The sequence below is a fragment of the Aotus nancymaae genome, unplaced genomic scaffold (genome assembly GCF_030222135.1).
Source record: "Aotus nancymaae isolate 86718 unplaced genomic scaffold, 86718_ANA_hifiasm-v0.15.2.pri h1tg000001l, whole genome shotgun sequence".
Classification (NCBI taxonomy): Eukaryota; Metazoa; Chordata; class Mammalia; order Primates; family Aotidae; genus Aotus; species Aotus nancymaae.
Genome location: NW_026988412.1, coordinates 11,878,217 through 11,891,839, shown reverse-complemented (window position 1 = coordinate 11,891,839; position 13,623 = coordinate 11,878,217).

The window sequence follows — 13,623 nt, the reverse complement described above, 5'->3', positions numbered from 1 at the left end:
ATCTCGGCTCACTGCAACCTCTGCCTCCCGGGTTCAAGCGATTCTCCTGCCTCAGCCTCCCGAGTAGCTGGGATTACAGATGTGTGTCACAACTCCTAGCTAATTTTTGTATTTTTAGTACAGACAGGGTTTCACCATGTTGGCCAGGCTGGCCTTGAACTCAGATGATCCGCCCGCCTCAGCCTCCCAGTGTTGGGATTACAGGCGTCAGCCACCTTATCTGCTGAAAAATGCATATTCTTAGGCCCCACCTCAGACTTAACTAAATCAGAAACTGGGTTTAGAGCCCAGTTTTCTGTGTTAACATGGCTTGCAATCTGTGTTAACAATCTGATGCACCTAAAATTTGAGAACCACTGATCTAAAAGGACTTCTCCTCAGCCAATTTGTAGAAGTTGGGTAGAGAGGATGAAGGAATGAGCTCCTCAGAAGAGACAGGAGCAATCGAGAATTTGAGCAATCGAGGAAAAAAGCCAGGAAGGCAGTTTGTGGCTAAGAGGGGGGAAGAGTCCTTGGAGCTGATTCCTACTGTGAGATTCCTAGATTAAAATGTATTCATTGTAAAGAAAAGATTGCTCGGTCAGGCGCGGTGGCTCACGCCTGTAATCCCAGCACTTTGGGGCGGATCACTGGATCAGGAGATCCAGACCATCCTGGCTAACACAGTGAAAACCCGTCTCTACTAAAAATACAAAAATTAGCTGGGCATGCTGCTCATCTGTAGTCCCAGCTACTTGGGAGGCTGAGACAGGAGAATCGCTTGAACCTGAGAATCGGAGGTTGCAGTGAGCTGAGATTGCACCATTGCACTCCAGCCTGGGTGACAGAGAGAGACTCCGTCCAAAAAAATAAAAAGAATAGAAAAGATTGCTCAACTGCTAGTAATCCCAAATCCATATTTAATAATTTTTGTACTGTTCAGTGTATTTTTTTTTTTTGCTAATATTCTTCTCTATACGCAAAAACTTTAAAGTTTTTGCGTATAGAAAAGTTGATATTGTGAAATAGGCTGGGCGCGGTGGCTCACACCTGTAATCCCAACACTTTGGGAGGCTGAGGCGGGCAAATCACCTGAGGTCAGGAGTTTGCGACAAGCCTGGGCAACCTGGCAAAACCCCGTCTCTACTAAAAATACAACAAATTAACCGGGCCATGGTGGCTGTAGTCCCAGCTACTCCAGAGGCTGAGGCAGGAGCTACTAGGGAGACTGAGGCAGAAGAATCGCTTGAACCTGGGAGGTGGAGGTTGCAGTGAGCCGAGATCGCTCCACTGCAGTGCACTCCAGCCTGGGCGACAGAGCAAGACTCTATCAACAACAACAACAACAAAGGCTATTGTGAAATATATCTATAAAAAAAAGAATTTTAGATTTGAAAGAGAATGTAGGAACCTATGTTAAATGGTTTGAATAAGAAAAAAAAACTTCCACAGAAACTGGATTTTAAAAAAAAGAAAAAAAAGTGCTTAATTCATAAGTCAATAAAAGATAAACAGCAGTAGTGCAGAGGTTAAGAAAAAGGATTCTAGAACCAAGAGAATCCGAGTTTCTATCTGAGCCCTGCCACTTACTTAAAAAAGTATCAGGCCCATAATAAGTAATCAATAAATGTTAGCTTTTCTGTTCTGAGACCGAGTGGTGAAAGTAGGCATCCTTGTCTTGTTCCGGTTCTCAAGGGGAATGCTTCTAGCTTTTATCCATTCAGTATGATGTTGTCTATGGGTTTGTCATAGATGGTTACTATTATTATTACTATTATTATTGAGACAGAGTCTTGCTCTGTTGACCAGGCTGGAGTGCAGTGGCATGATCTTCGCTCACTGCAACCTCCGTTTCCCAGGTTCAAGCGATTCTCCTGCCCCAGCCTCCCAAGTAGCTGGGATTACAGGTGCACACCACCATGCCCAGCTAATTTTTATATTTTAGTAGAGACAGGGTTTCCTCATTTTCACCAGGCTGGTCTCGAACTCCTGACCTCAAATGATCCTCCTGCCTTGGCCTCCCAAAGTGCTGGAATTACAGGCGTGAGCCATGTGCCCGACCAAGGCCACCTTTTGATGGGCAGAGTGGCATGTGCCTGAAGGGAGGCAGGGAATTAATGGTGGCATTCTTGGAGACAAATTGCCATACTCAGTAAAGGTTCAATGGCGGCATGTCCCCAAGATCCCCTTTGGTTACTAAACAAAAACAAACAAACAAAAAAATCTGAATGTATTAAAAGGATGAGAGTAGCTCACAAAATCAAAAAGAAGACTCTCAGAAAAGATAGGAACTAGAGAAGGTCTAGCTAGCGAGTACTAACGGACATGTTTTCAAGATGCAGCTGCAGGATAAATCGACTTTATGTGTTTCTCATGCTTTTGTCTTCCTGCTCAAATTCTAAGCTAAAAACATGTTACAGCATAATTGAATCATGTGTTTGCACCTTGTCCAAGAGAGGACACGATCCCTGAACTCATACTCCCACTAAAACTGCATAAAATGGGAGAAGAAAATCGAGAAACTATTTCCAAGAAAAGAAACATGGGCCGGGTGCAGTGGTTCACGCCTGTAATCCCAACACTTCCAAAGCGAGTGGGTCACTTGAGGTCAGGAGTTCTAAACTAGCCTGGCCAGCATGGTGAAACCCCATCTCTACTAAAAATACAAAACTAGCCAGGCATGGTAGCACATGCCTGTAATCCCAGCTACTCTGGAGGCTGGGGCATGAGAATCGCTTGAATCCTGGAGGTGGAGGTTGCAGTGAGCCGAGACCCCGCCATCGCATTCCAGCCTATGTGACACTCTTAGCGTCAAGAGTGAAACTCCATCTAAAGAAAAAAGGCAGTCTCATCGATAGGCTGAGAACAAAAAAGAAAAAAGAAAGAAAGAAACATGGATGCCAGGCTGCAAAACAACAGATGCTTATTGTCCAGGATGCTTTGGGTATAACTTTACCTAAAATAAGAGGACCAGCCAGGGTTTTCTCCACTCCATATAATATCCTAAAAAAAAAAAAAAAAAAAAATCAGGGCTAGGCGCAGTGGCTCACGCCTGTAATCCCAGCACTTTGGGAGCCCGAGGTGGGTGGATCACGAGGTCAAGAGATCAAGACCGTCCTGGTCAACATGGTGAAACCCCGTCTCTACTAAAAATACAAAAAATTAGCTGGGCACGGTGGCGCGTGCCTGTAATCCCAGCTACTCAGGAGGCTGAGGCAGGAGAATTGCCTGAACCCAGGAGGCGGAGGTTGCGGTGAGCCGAGATCGCGCCATTGCACACCAGCCTGGGTAACAAGAGCGAAACTCCGTCTCAAAAAAAAAAAAATATATATATATATATATATATTATTTGTTTGAAATTATTAATCATTGTTATTTTATATAGTTTAGAACTAACGGCGGGGTGCAATGGCTTGAACCTGTAATCCCAGCACTTCAGGAGGCTGAGGTGGGCAGGTCACCTGAGGTCGGGAGTTCGAGACCAGTCTGACCAACATGGAGAAACCCCATCTCTACTAAAAATACAAAATTAGCCAGGTGTGGTGGCGCATGCCTAACCCGAGCTTCTCAGGAGACTCAGGCAGGAGAATCACTAGAACCCAGGAGGCAGAGGTTGTGGTGAGCCAAGATCACACCATTGCACTCCAGCCTGGGCAACAAGAGCAAAACTCCATCTCAAAAACAAAACAAAAAAGGAACTAACAATATTTCTCTATCCTTTATGATCTTGGTGAAGAAGAGTATACCTGATAGTACTTAGGAAAAAATGTATTTAGCTTCTATTTCTATGTTTCTCTTAAGTGTGAGGATAACGTTGAAGGGATGCAACTTGTATACTTAACTAACTTTTTAAATTTTTTTATTGTATTTTATTTTTTAGAGATGAGGTCTTACTATATTGCCCAGGCGGGTCTTAAACTCCTGGGATCCAGTGGTACTCCCACCTTGACCTCCCAAAGTGCTAGAATTATAGGCATGAGCCACCACACCCAGCCCGACACTAACTTTTGAAAAACATTTTATTATGGAATTTTTTTTTTAAGATAGAGTCTCACTCTGTTGCTCAGGCTGGAGTGCAGTGGCGGGATCTCGGCTCACTGCAACCTTCATCTCCCGGGTTCAAGCAATTCTGCCACAGCCTCCCGAGTAGCTGGGACTACAGGAATGTGCCATCACAACTGGCTAATTTTCATATTTTTAGTAGAGATGGGTTTTCACCGTGTTGCTAGACTGGTCTCGAACTCCTGACCTCAGGTGATCCACCTGCTTCGGCCTCCCAAAGTGCTGGGATAACAGGCATGAGCCACCTCGCTTGGCCCATTATGGAAAAAATTTTGAATTTGTTAAAATAAGACAACAATGAAGTTTACAGCATTGATTCACTCTTCCTTGTTTTTGAATGAAATCCCATGTTCCAGTCACCAGTTAGTCTTCAGTTTATCTGAGTTGATCTGGCTGCTCAGACTTTGTTAGCAGATGCTGCTGGTGCGCAGAGCGCAGCTACTTGGCTACCTCTAATCTCAGCCCTGGCAGGCAGCTCCAGCCTGCGCCATCAGCTTCCCTGTCTTCTGCTTTCTGTCCCAGAGCCAGCTCCAATGCCCAAGCATAACCTGGGGGTGTATGAAACTGAACGCCCCCCAAGCGAGGTGTATACCCTCAACCAAAGAGGAGATTTAAATGCTCCAGCCTGAAGTCCTTCAGGCCAGTTCTGAGAGGCAAACTGTGAACTTCTCGGAGTTCTTGGGATACTGAGTCTTGCAGCAAAGGATGAAGTATCCTGACACTGGCTTTTCCTTCCTATCTGCCTTACTCTTCATAGCCTCTCACTTTGCTGTCTGCAATCACCTCCCAAAAAACTCCCTGCACCTACACTCGTGTCTAGGGGTTTGTATTCACGGGAACCCAAATTTAGACTGGCATCCTTTATCCAGTCATATCTTCTGGTTACTGGCAACATCTAATATTGATTTATATGAAACCCATTTGCAGACATAACTCAAGGTGTTTTTTCAAGATGTTGGCTGATGTAACTAAGTGCTGTAGAGAACAGCATTATGTAGGAGTAGCATTATTTCACTTTTCTTTTCTTTTTTTTTTTAAGATGGGGTTTCACCATGTTGGTCAGGCTGGTCTTGAACTCCCGACCTCAGGTGATCCACCCACCTTGGCCTCCAAAGTGCTTGGATTACAGGCGTGAGCCACCACGCCCGGCCTGTTTTTTTCTTTTTTTTTGGAGACAGAGTCTCGTTCTGTTGCCCAGGCTGGAGTGCAGTGGCACAATCTCGACTGACTGCAACCTCCATCTTTCGGGTTCTAGTGATCCTCCTGCCTCAGCCTCCCAAGTAGCTGGGACTACAGGTGCACACCACCATGCCCTGCTAATTTTTGTATTTTTTGTAGAGACGGGGTTTCGCTATGTTGCCCAGGCTGGTCTCAAACTCCTGACCTCAGGTGATCTGCCCGCCTCAGCCTCCCAATATTTTTCTTTTCTTTTCTTTTCTTTTTTTCGAGACAGAGTTTCGCTCTTATAGCCCAGGCTGGAATGCAATGTCATAATCTTGGCTCACCACAACCTCTGCTTCCGGGGTTCAAGTGATTCTCCTGCCTCCGCCTCCCAAGTAGCTGGGATTAAAGGAATGTGCCAGCCCGCCCGACTAATTTTGTATTTTTTAGTAGAGACGGGGTTTCCCAATGTTAATCGGATTGGTCTCGAACTCCAACCTCAGGTGATCTACCTGTTTTGGCCTCCCTAGGTGCTGGAATTACAGGCGTGAGCCACTGCGCCCAGCCTGATGTTTTGCTTTTCTACGGAAATTGAGTAGCACTCTCTTCAATATTCTTGCTTAGTTAAAAGAGAGGGAAGGAGAGAGGAAGGAAAGAAGGAAGGAAGAAAGTAGAAAAGGGAAATGAATAAGCTGTTCTTCCTGACAGTTTTTGCTGCAGAATTTAAGTGTACTTTTGGAGCTGAACATAAAAAACTTCACCCACTTAATCTTAATTCTGAGCTTTACCTCTGAATCTTGTACTAGAGCCTTCTAATCCATGGGTATCCTTAAGATGTGTTAGCAAGTGAATTGGCTGTCACCACTTTGAGACCTGGGAACACACCCAGGCCCCCAGGGAAGCTGGACCCAGAGGTCAGAGGACAGCACTATCGTAGCCCACTGTCTCTAATGAGAAACAGATGCTCCTAGCTGTAGCCTGCCATCAGCGTGCTCACTGAATGTTTTCAGCCCTGGCTTCTTCTGGACCAATCCAGCTGTATAAACACATTTTATCCACAGCCTGGTTGTAGGGGCAGCCAACAGATCTGTCTTCTTTTCTATTAGGAGAGCCTGCCTGTGCTGAATCCATTAGAATAACAATTAAACAAAGGTAGGATTTTTTTTTCTTTTTTTTTTGTAAAGCTTCTATTTTCTTTTTGCTAACAGGGGTAGTATTAGCTGATGGTTACCTGGGGTGGTATTGGCTGATGGTTAATCTATTGAGAGTTAGGGGCAAAGGAAATTTGTTTGAAATGAGAATCCTTTTTTTTTTTTTTTTTTTTTTTTGATGGAGTCTCTCTGTGTCGCCCAGGCTGGAGTGCCGTGGTGCGATCTCAGCTCACTGCAACCTCTGCCTCTCGGGTTCAAGCAGTTCTCTTGCCTCAGCCTCCACAGTAGCTGGGATGACAGGTGCATGCCACCATTCCTAGCTGATTTTTGTATTTTTGATAGAAATGGGATTTCACTATGTTGGCCAGGCTGGTCTCGAATTCCTGACCTCAAGTGATCCGTCTGCCTCAGCCTCCAAAATGCTAGGATTACAGGTGTGAACCACCGCTCCTGGCCTGATAAGAGATTGCTTTTAAGAGAGATGAGGATGTAGTATGGGAGATCAGGATGGCTGAGTTGTAGAAGTAATCACGTTTTTGGGACTATCAGCCCCTTTGGGCTTCATTTTCTTTTTTCAGTAAAATGAAGGCATTAGACTTAACTGATCACTAAAGAACTTTCTTATTATTAACATTTTAAATAATTTGTCATTTTATGAATTCTATACATTCTTTCATTTAACAAATATTTTCTGAGCATCTATTATGTGCACAGCAGTCTTATTAGCACTTGTAAAACATTAACAATAGAAGATTCCTTAGAGAGACCAGCATCTGTTTCCTTGTCTCTCTCCAGCAACTCTTCCCTTTTGTCCTCAATAGCAACAGTCACTTGGACCACGGTAACTTACCTGCATCTCCTTTTTTTTTGACTGAGTCTCTGTCACCCGTGCTGAAATGCAGTGGCGCGATCTTGGTTCACTGCAACCTCCGCCTCCCAGGTTCAAGCAGTTCTTTGCCTCAGCCTCCCAAGTAGCTGGGATTACAGGCACCTGCCACCACGCCCAGCTAATTTTTGAATTTTTAGTAGAAATAGGGTTTCACCATCTTTGCCAGGCTGGTCTCAAACTCCTGACCTCGTGATCCACCCGCCTCGGCTTCCCAAAGTGCTGGGATTATAAGCATGAGCCACCACGCCTGGCCAAGGAGATATTTAAAATGGCCTTGTTTGAAGCCCCTTTCCTCCCAGCTATGTTCACTAATCTCTCATTCCCTCTTCCTCTCTCTCTCTCAGGTAGTTTTGTTCTCAAATTTCTGTCCTCAAGCAATCCTCTCATCCTGGCCTCTCAAAGTGCTGGAGCCACCAGGCCACCATGCCCGGCCACTCTCAGATAGGTTAGGATGGCTTTCTGTCACTTTCAACCAAAAGACTCCTTACAAATACATGGTCAAACCTTGTTTTTAGTATGAGGAACCTGATTCTCAGTGTTTGGAATCTGTCCAAGCTCGCTTGGTGAGTGAGTAGCAGAGGTGGTATACGGTCATACATCTCCCGACTCCAAACCAGTTCTTTTATTTCATGTTTCTTCCGCCTTTGTATGATGAATATTTTCAAACATGCTGAAAATTTGAAAGTGAGAAAAGCAGGCCAGGCTTGGTGGCTCACGTCTGTCTGTAATCCCAGCAGTTTGGGAGGCCAAGACAAGCAGATCACCTGAGGTCAGGAGTTCAAGACCAGCCTGGTCAACATGGCAAAACCCGTCTCTACTAAAAATACAAAATTAGCCATGTATGATGGCGGGCACCTGTAGTCCCAGCTACTTGGGAGGCTGAGGCAGGAGAATCACTTGAACACGGGAGGCAGAGGTTGCAGTGAGATGAGCTCACACCACTGCACTCCAGCCTGGGTGACAAAGCAAGACTCCATCTCAAAAAAAAAAAAAAAAAGCAAACACCTGTATACCTACCACCTAGATTCTACCATTTACATTTACCTATTCTTGCTTTATCACCTATCCACCCAGCCATTCCTCTACCCAGCTGTAAACATCTTTTTTTAAAAAAATTTAAAATTGTTTTATAATAAACATATTTTTTTTTTTGAGTTGGAGTCTTGTTCATGTTGCCCAGGCTGGAGTGCAATGGTGCGATCTTGGGGTTACAGGCGCCCACAACCACGCCCAGCTAATTTTTTTTTTTTTTTTTTTTTTTTTTGTATTTTTAGTAGAAACTGGGTTTTGCCATGTTGGCCAGGCTGGTCTCGAACTCCTGACCTCAGGTGATCTACCTGCCTCGGCCTTCCAAAGTGCTGGGATTATAGGCGTAAGCCACACCACCTGGCTGTATCTATTTTTTTTTTTTTTTTTTTTTTTGAGATGGAGTTTCGCTCTTGTTAACCAGGCTGGAGTGCAATGGCGCGATCTCGGCTCACCGCAACCTCCGCCTCCTGGGTTCAGGCAATTCTCCTGCCTCAGCCTCCCGAGTAGCTGGGATTACAGGCATGCACCACCATACCCAGTTAATTTTTTGTATTTTTAGTAGAGACGGGGTTTCACCATGTTGACCAGGATGGTCTCGATCTCTTGACCTTGTGATCCACCCGCCTCAGCCTCCCAATCCTTTTTTTTTTTTTTTCCACTATCTCCAGTAATGGCTATAAGCAACTGCTAGTCACTCTCTAGACAAACAGCTCTAAGAGTAGTCTGGATACACAGAAGCCCTGTAAGCCTGCAGAAACAAGCTGGTCCTAAACAGAAACATACTAGGCTTTCACAGATTTTCCTTGTCCAAAGAACAGGCTCAAATTACATCCCAAACAACGCATAGCTTTTTATGCAGCTGTTTTAACACTTTAGCCAAATAATTGTTAGTTTAGTTTGTGTAAATGGTTTAAATATGTGTTTTAGCGTTAAAATGATCCAAAACCAACACTTTGCATTGCTTTCAAGTGCCTTTTTGACCTACCCTCAGTGGAAACCAGATTAACTTAAAATTTTATAAGAGAAATGTCTTAATCTTCCCATTCTGCCCTAGTGGTTCCAAAATAATGAGAAAATGGGCATCTTCAGTTTATTTTATTTTCTGTAACTTTTTCTTTATTGAGATATTTATTCAGAAAGGAACTGGAGAACATATGCTTCAAATTTTATTTTTATGGGTTATTTTTAACTACGCCATGAATAATGTCCAAAACATCAATATTAAACTAAATTAATACCATGACTGACAAGGGGACATTTGAATCTAATAGGTGATAAACTGCATTTTTCTGGTCCAATTCTACAAATGTAGTAGAATTTGGACCAGAAAAGTCCTAAACATTCCTAGAAACAACAAAATGGAAATTTTTAAAAAGAGAAACTCTATATAACATGATCATTTAAAACCAGATTACCACTGGAAAACTTTCCTCAGAGCAAAGTCATATTTATTAAAGACAAATGTATCTCAAGTCCAGGAATAGGTCTCTTTCAGGATCTCAAAATGCAGATGTTTACACAGGCAAATACTGACGCGTTGGACTTTACAGCAATGTTTCTACAACTGTGGAGCTGGAAGAAACTGTGATAAACCCTGTGGATTCCACTGGGTGCCTTTTACCATTTCTGTGTCCTGCCCTTAGCTTCTATGTTTCTGCTTTTAACAGCCAGCGTCTGTGACACTTCAAAGCCATCCCTTGGCCTGACAGGGCCACTCTGACCACTTTGCAGAGAGCTACAAGTGCCTGGGAGTTCACATCCACCCAGAATGGCCTTTGATCAACAAGTGGCTGGTAGTGGAATATTGATGCCCGGCCCCCTCCCCTCAAGAAGGTACAAATTCGGAGGTGTAATTTGGACTCCAGAGCATCGCACACAACTCCTCGTCTCAGGGTCTGCTTCCAGAGAACCCCATGTAAGAACCTGAGATGAAGTTTACCTGCTCCAATCCTTTCATTTCATAGATGCTCAGCTCAATCTATCAATCAACAAGTTTTTGTTGAAGGCCTACCATGTTCTGGGCATGGTTTAGGGGTGGAGAAGTGCCGATCTCTAGGGACATGGAAATGACCGTCTTTTGACCCAGACCCACATTATCTTCTGTCAGGGCCAGTTTGAGAGTCCAGGGGAAGGTGTTACCAATGACAAGTACGTGAATTATCTCATGCATTTCAGCATTCATTCAGGCATTATCCAGTAACAACACTCATGGAAGCTGGGAAAGGGAGAAACCTAAAATGATTAATTGGAAAATTATGTAAGTCATCTACTCCGACCTAAAGTAGGGCAGCAGGAAGATATCCAAACCTTTACCTGAGTCCAACAGCATTCGCTCAGAAACTATTAAACATCTTATTTCATTCTTAATATCCCTTTCTTCTTTTTTCTATATCCCTAAGGTTTACAAATATAAAACATGACAAGAAATTGCTGTTGGGAAGTGGTTGTATTTGTCCCAAAGAGATTCTAAACACTCATATGGCAAGCTTCCAGTAAAAACACCTCTATTCCCACTCTAACTTTTTTTTTTGAGACAAAATTTACTCTGTCGCCCAGGCTGGAGGGCAGTGGCGTGATCTCAGCTCACTGCGACCTCTGCCTCCTGGGTTCAAGGGATCTTATGCCTCAGCCTCCTGAGCAGCTGGGACTACAGGCGTGCACCACCACAACCGGCTAATTTTTGTATTATTAGTAGAGATGAGGTTTCAACATGTTGGCCAGCTGGTCTCAAACTTGTGACCTCAAGTGATCCACCCGTCTCAGCCTCCCAAAGTGCTGGTATTACAGGCGTGAGCCACCACACCTGGCTTCCCACTCTACTTTTTAATCATTCATCCAATAAATATTTACAGAGCCTTGCATACGGCTTACCTCCTAATCAGCCATGTTATTATTATTATTTTTTTTGGCACAGTCCCTGGGTACTCAGCACTTTGAATTGTCAGTGAAGAACAGATAAAGGGAGGCTATCCAAGCTGGTCTTTTTCCTAGAACTCATTTCTAAACAAACAAAAAACAAAATAAATAAATAAATAATTGTTACAATTCAGATACTACCTGTAGTAGGCAGCATACTGATCCCTTTGAAATAGCTATGTCCTAATCCACAGAATCTGTAAGCATGTAATTTCACATGGCAAAAGGAAATTCAAGTTGCAGATGGAATTAAGGTTGCTAATCAGATGACCTTAAATAGAGACGTTTTCCTAGATTACTCAGATGGGCACGACGCAATGACTTAAATGTGGAAGAGGGAATCGGGGTATCAGTGTCAGGGTAATGGGATGTGAGAAAGGCTTAAGTGGCCACTGCTAACTTTGAAAATGGGAGGGGGCCATGAGCCAAGGAGTGAAGACAGCCTCTAGAAGTTGAAAAAGAAAATGAATTATCCCTTAGAGCCTTGCCAAAAAGGGAACACAGCCCTGCCAACACCTTAATTTTAGCCCAATAATACTCTTTTTTTTTTTTTCTGAGATGGAGTTTCACTCTTGTTGCTCAGGCTGGATATCTCGGCTCAACACAACCTCCGCCTCCCAGGTTCAAGCAATTCTTATGCCTCAGCCTCCTGAGTAGCTGGGATTACAGGTGCATGCCATCATGCCCAGCTAATTTTTGTATTTTTAGTAGAGAGGGGGTTTCACCATGTTGATCAGGCTGGTCCCAAACTCCTGACCTCGTAGTCCACCTGCCTCAGCCTCCCAAAGTGCTGGCCAGCGTGAGCCACTGCACCTGGCCAGTAATACTCATTTTATATCATGAAATTGGAAAATAATAAATTCGTGTTTTGTTGTTTTGGGGATATTTTGAGATGGAGTCTTGCTCTGTCATCCAGGCTGGGGTGCAATGGCACGATCTTGGCTCCCTGCAACCTCTGCCTCCTGGGTTCAAGTGATTCTCCAGCCTCAGCCTCCCAAGTAGCTGGGATTACAGGTGCCTACCACTATGCCCAGCTAATTTTTGTATTTTCAGTAGAAATGGGGTTTGATTCGCCTGCCTCAGCCTCGCAAAGTGCTGGGATTACCAGTGTGAGCCACCACGCCTGGCCAAATCTGTGTTAAGCCACTAATTTTGTGATAATTTGTTACAGCAGCAATAGGAAATTGATACACCGTCTGCTTTCCAGGTTTATTGCTGCATCTGAAGAAGCCACAAAACCTTTGCGTAATTCATATGTCATCACTCAATTTTGACTCCCCTACCTGTATTTGAAATGTCCTGCCATTCTTTATGGCTGTCACCAGGGTCTTCTATCTATATTTGAGCTCTACTGCAGTCTTCTGGCCTGAGTACAAAACTAACACCAACAATAATAAATATTTTCCAGCTTAAAAGTGTTAATTCCCCTTGCAATTTACACTTTGTGGTCTCCAGCTTCCTTTTCTGCTTTCCCTTCCATTTTTACAGTCTGTTTCATTTGAGACTTTGGAGATATGATGTTCAGTGATGATAGCAATAAAAAAATGAAATACAGATGGGTTTATGACAACAAAAAGAAATTTACCAACTCTTCTGGATAAAATACATTAAGATCAAAGACACAGAGTGATGGCATCAGTATCACCAAGGCCCCAAATAATTCCATATGCACTTATTTATACCCTAATTTATTCCTTTATTCATTCAATTGAACATTTACAAGTATCTAAGAGTGCTGACCATGTGCCAGAAACTGCTCTAGTTACGATTATGGGGATTCATCCATGACAGAGATCTCTGTCCTTGTGAAATTTATATTCTGGTGTGGGGAAGTAGGCAATCAACTAGATAGGCAGGTAATAAAATAGGTTGATGATGTTAAGTGCAGTGAGATCAAAGAGCAGGATAAGCATGATGAAGTATGGGTGCTGCCATTTACATCAAGTGGACAGGGTAAGCCTCACTTTAAAAAGTGACATTTGAGGCTGGGCATGGAGGCTCATGCTTATAATCCCAGCACTTTGGGGGACTGAGGCAGGTGGATCACCTGAGATCAGGAGTTCAAGACCAGCCTGGCCAATATGGCGAAACCACCTCTCTCCAAAAATACAAAAATCAGCCGGGCGCGGTGGCACTTGTCTGTAATCCCAGCTACTCCAGAGGCTGAGGCAGAAGAATCACTTGAACCCAGGAGGAGGAGGCTGCAGTGAGATCGCACCACTACACTCCAGCCTGGACACTGTGACATAAATAAATAAATAAATAAATAAAAATAAAAAGTGGTATTTGAGAAAATACTTGGAGAAATGGAGAGAATCATTTCAGACAGAGGAGCAACCAGTTCAATGGCTGTGAGTGAAGGGCAAGCCTGGAGGGCTCCAGGAGTAGCAAGGTCAGAGTAGCTAGAGCAGGAACAAGGGGGAAAGGGTTAGGAGA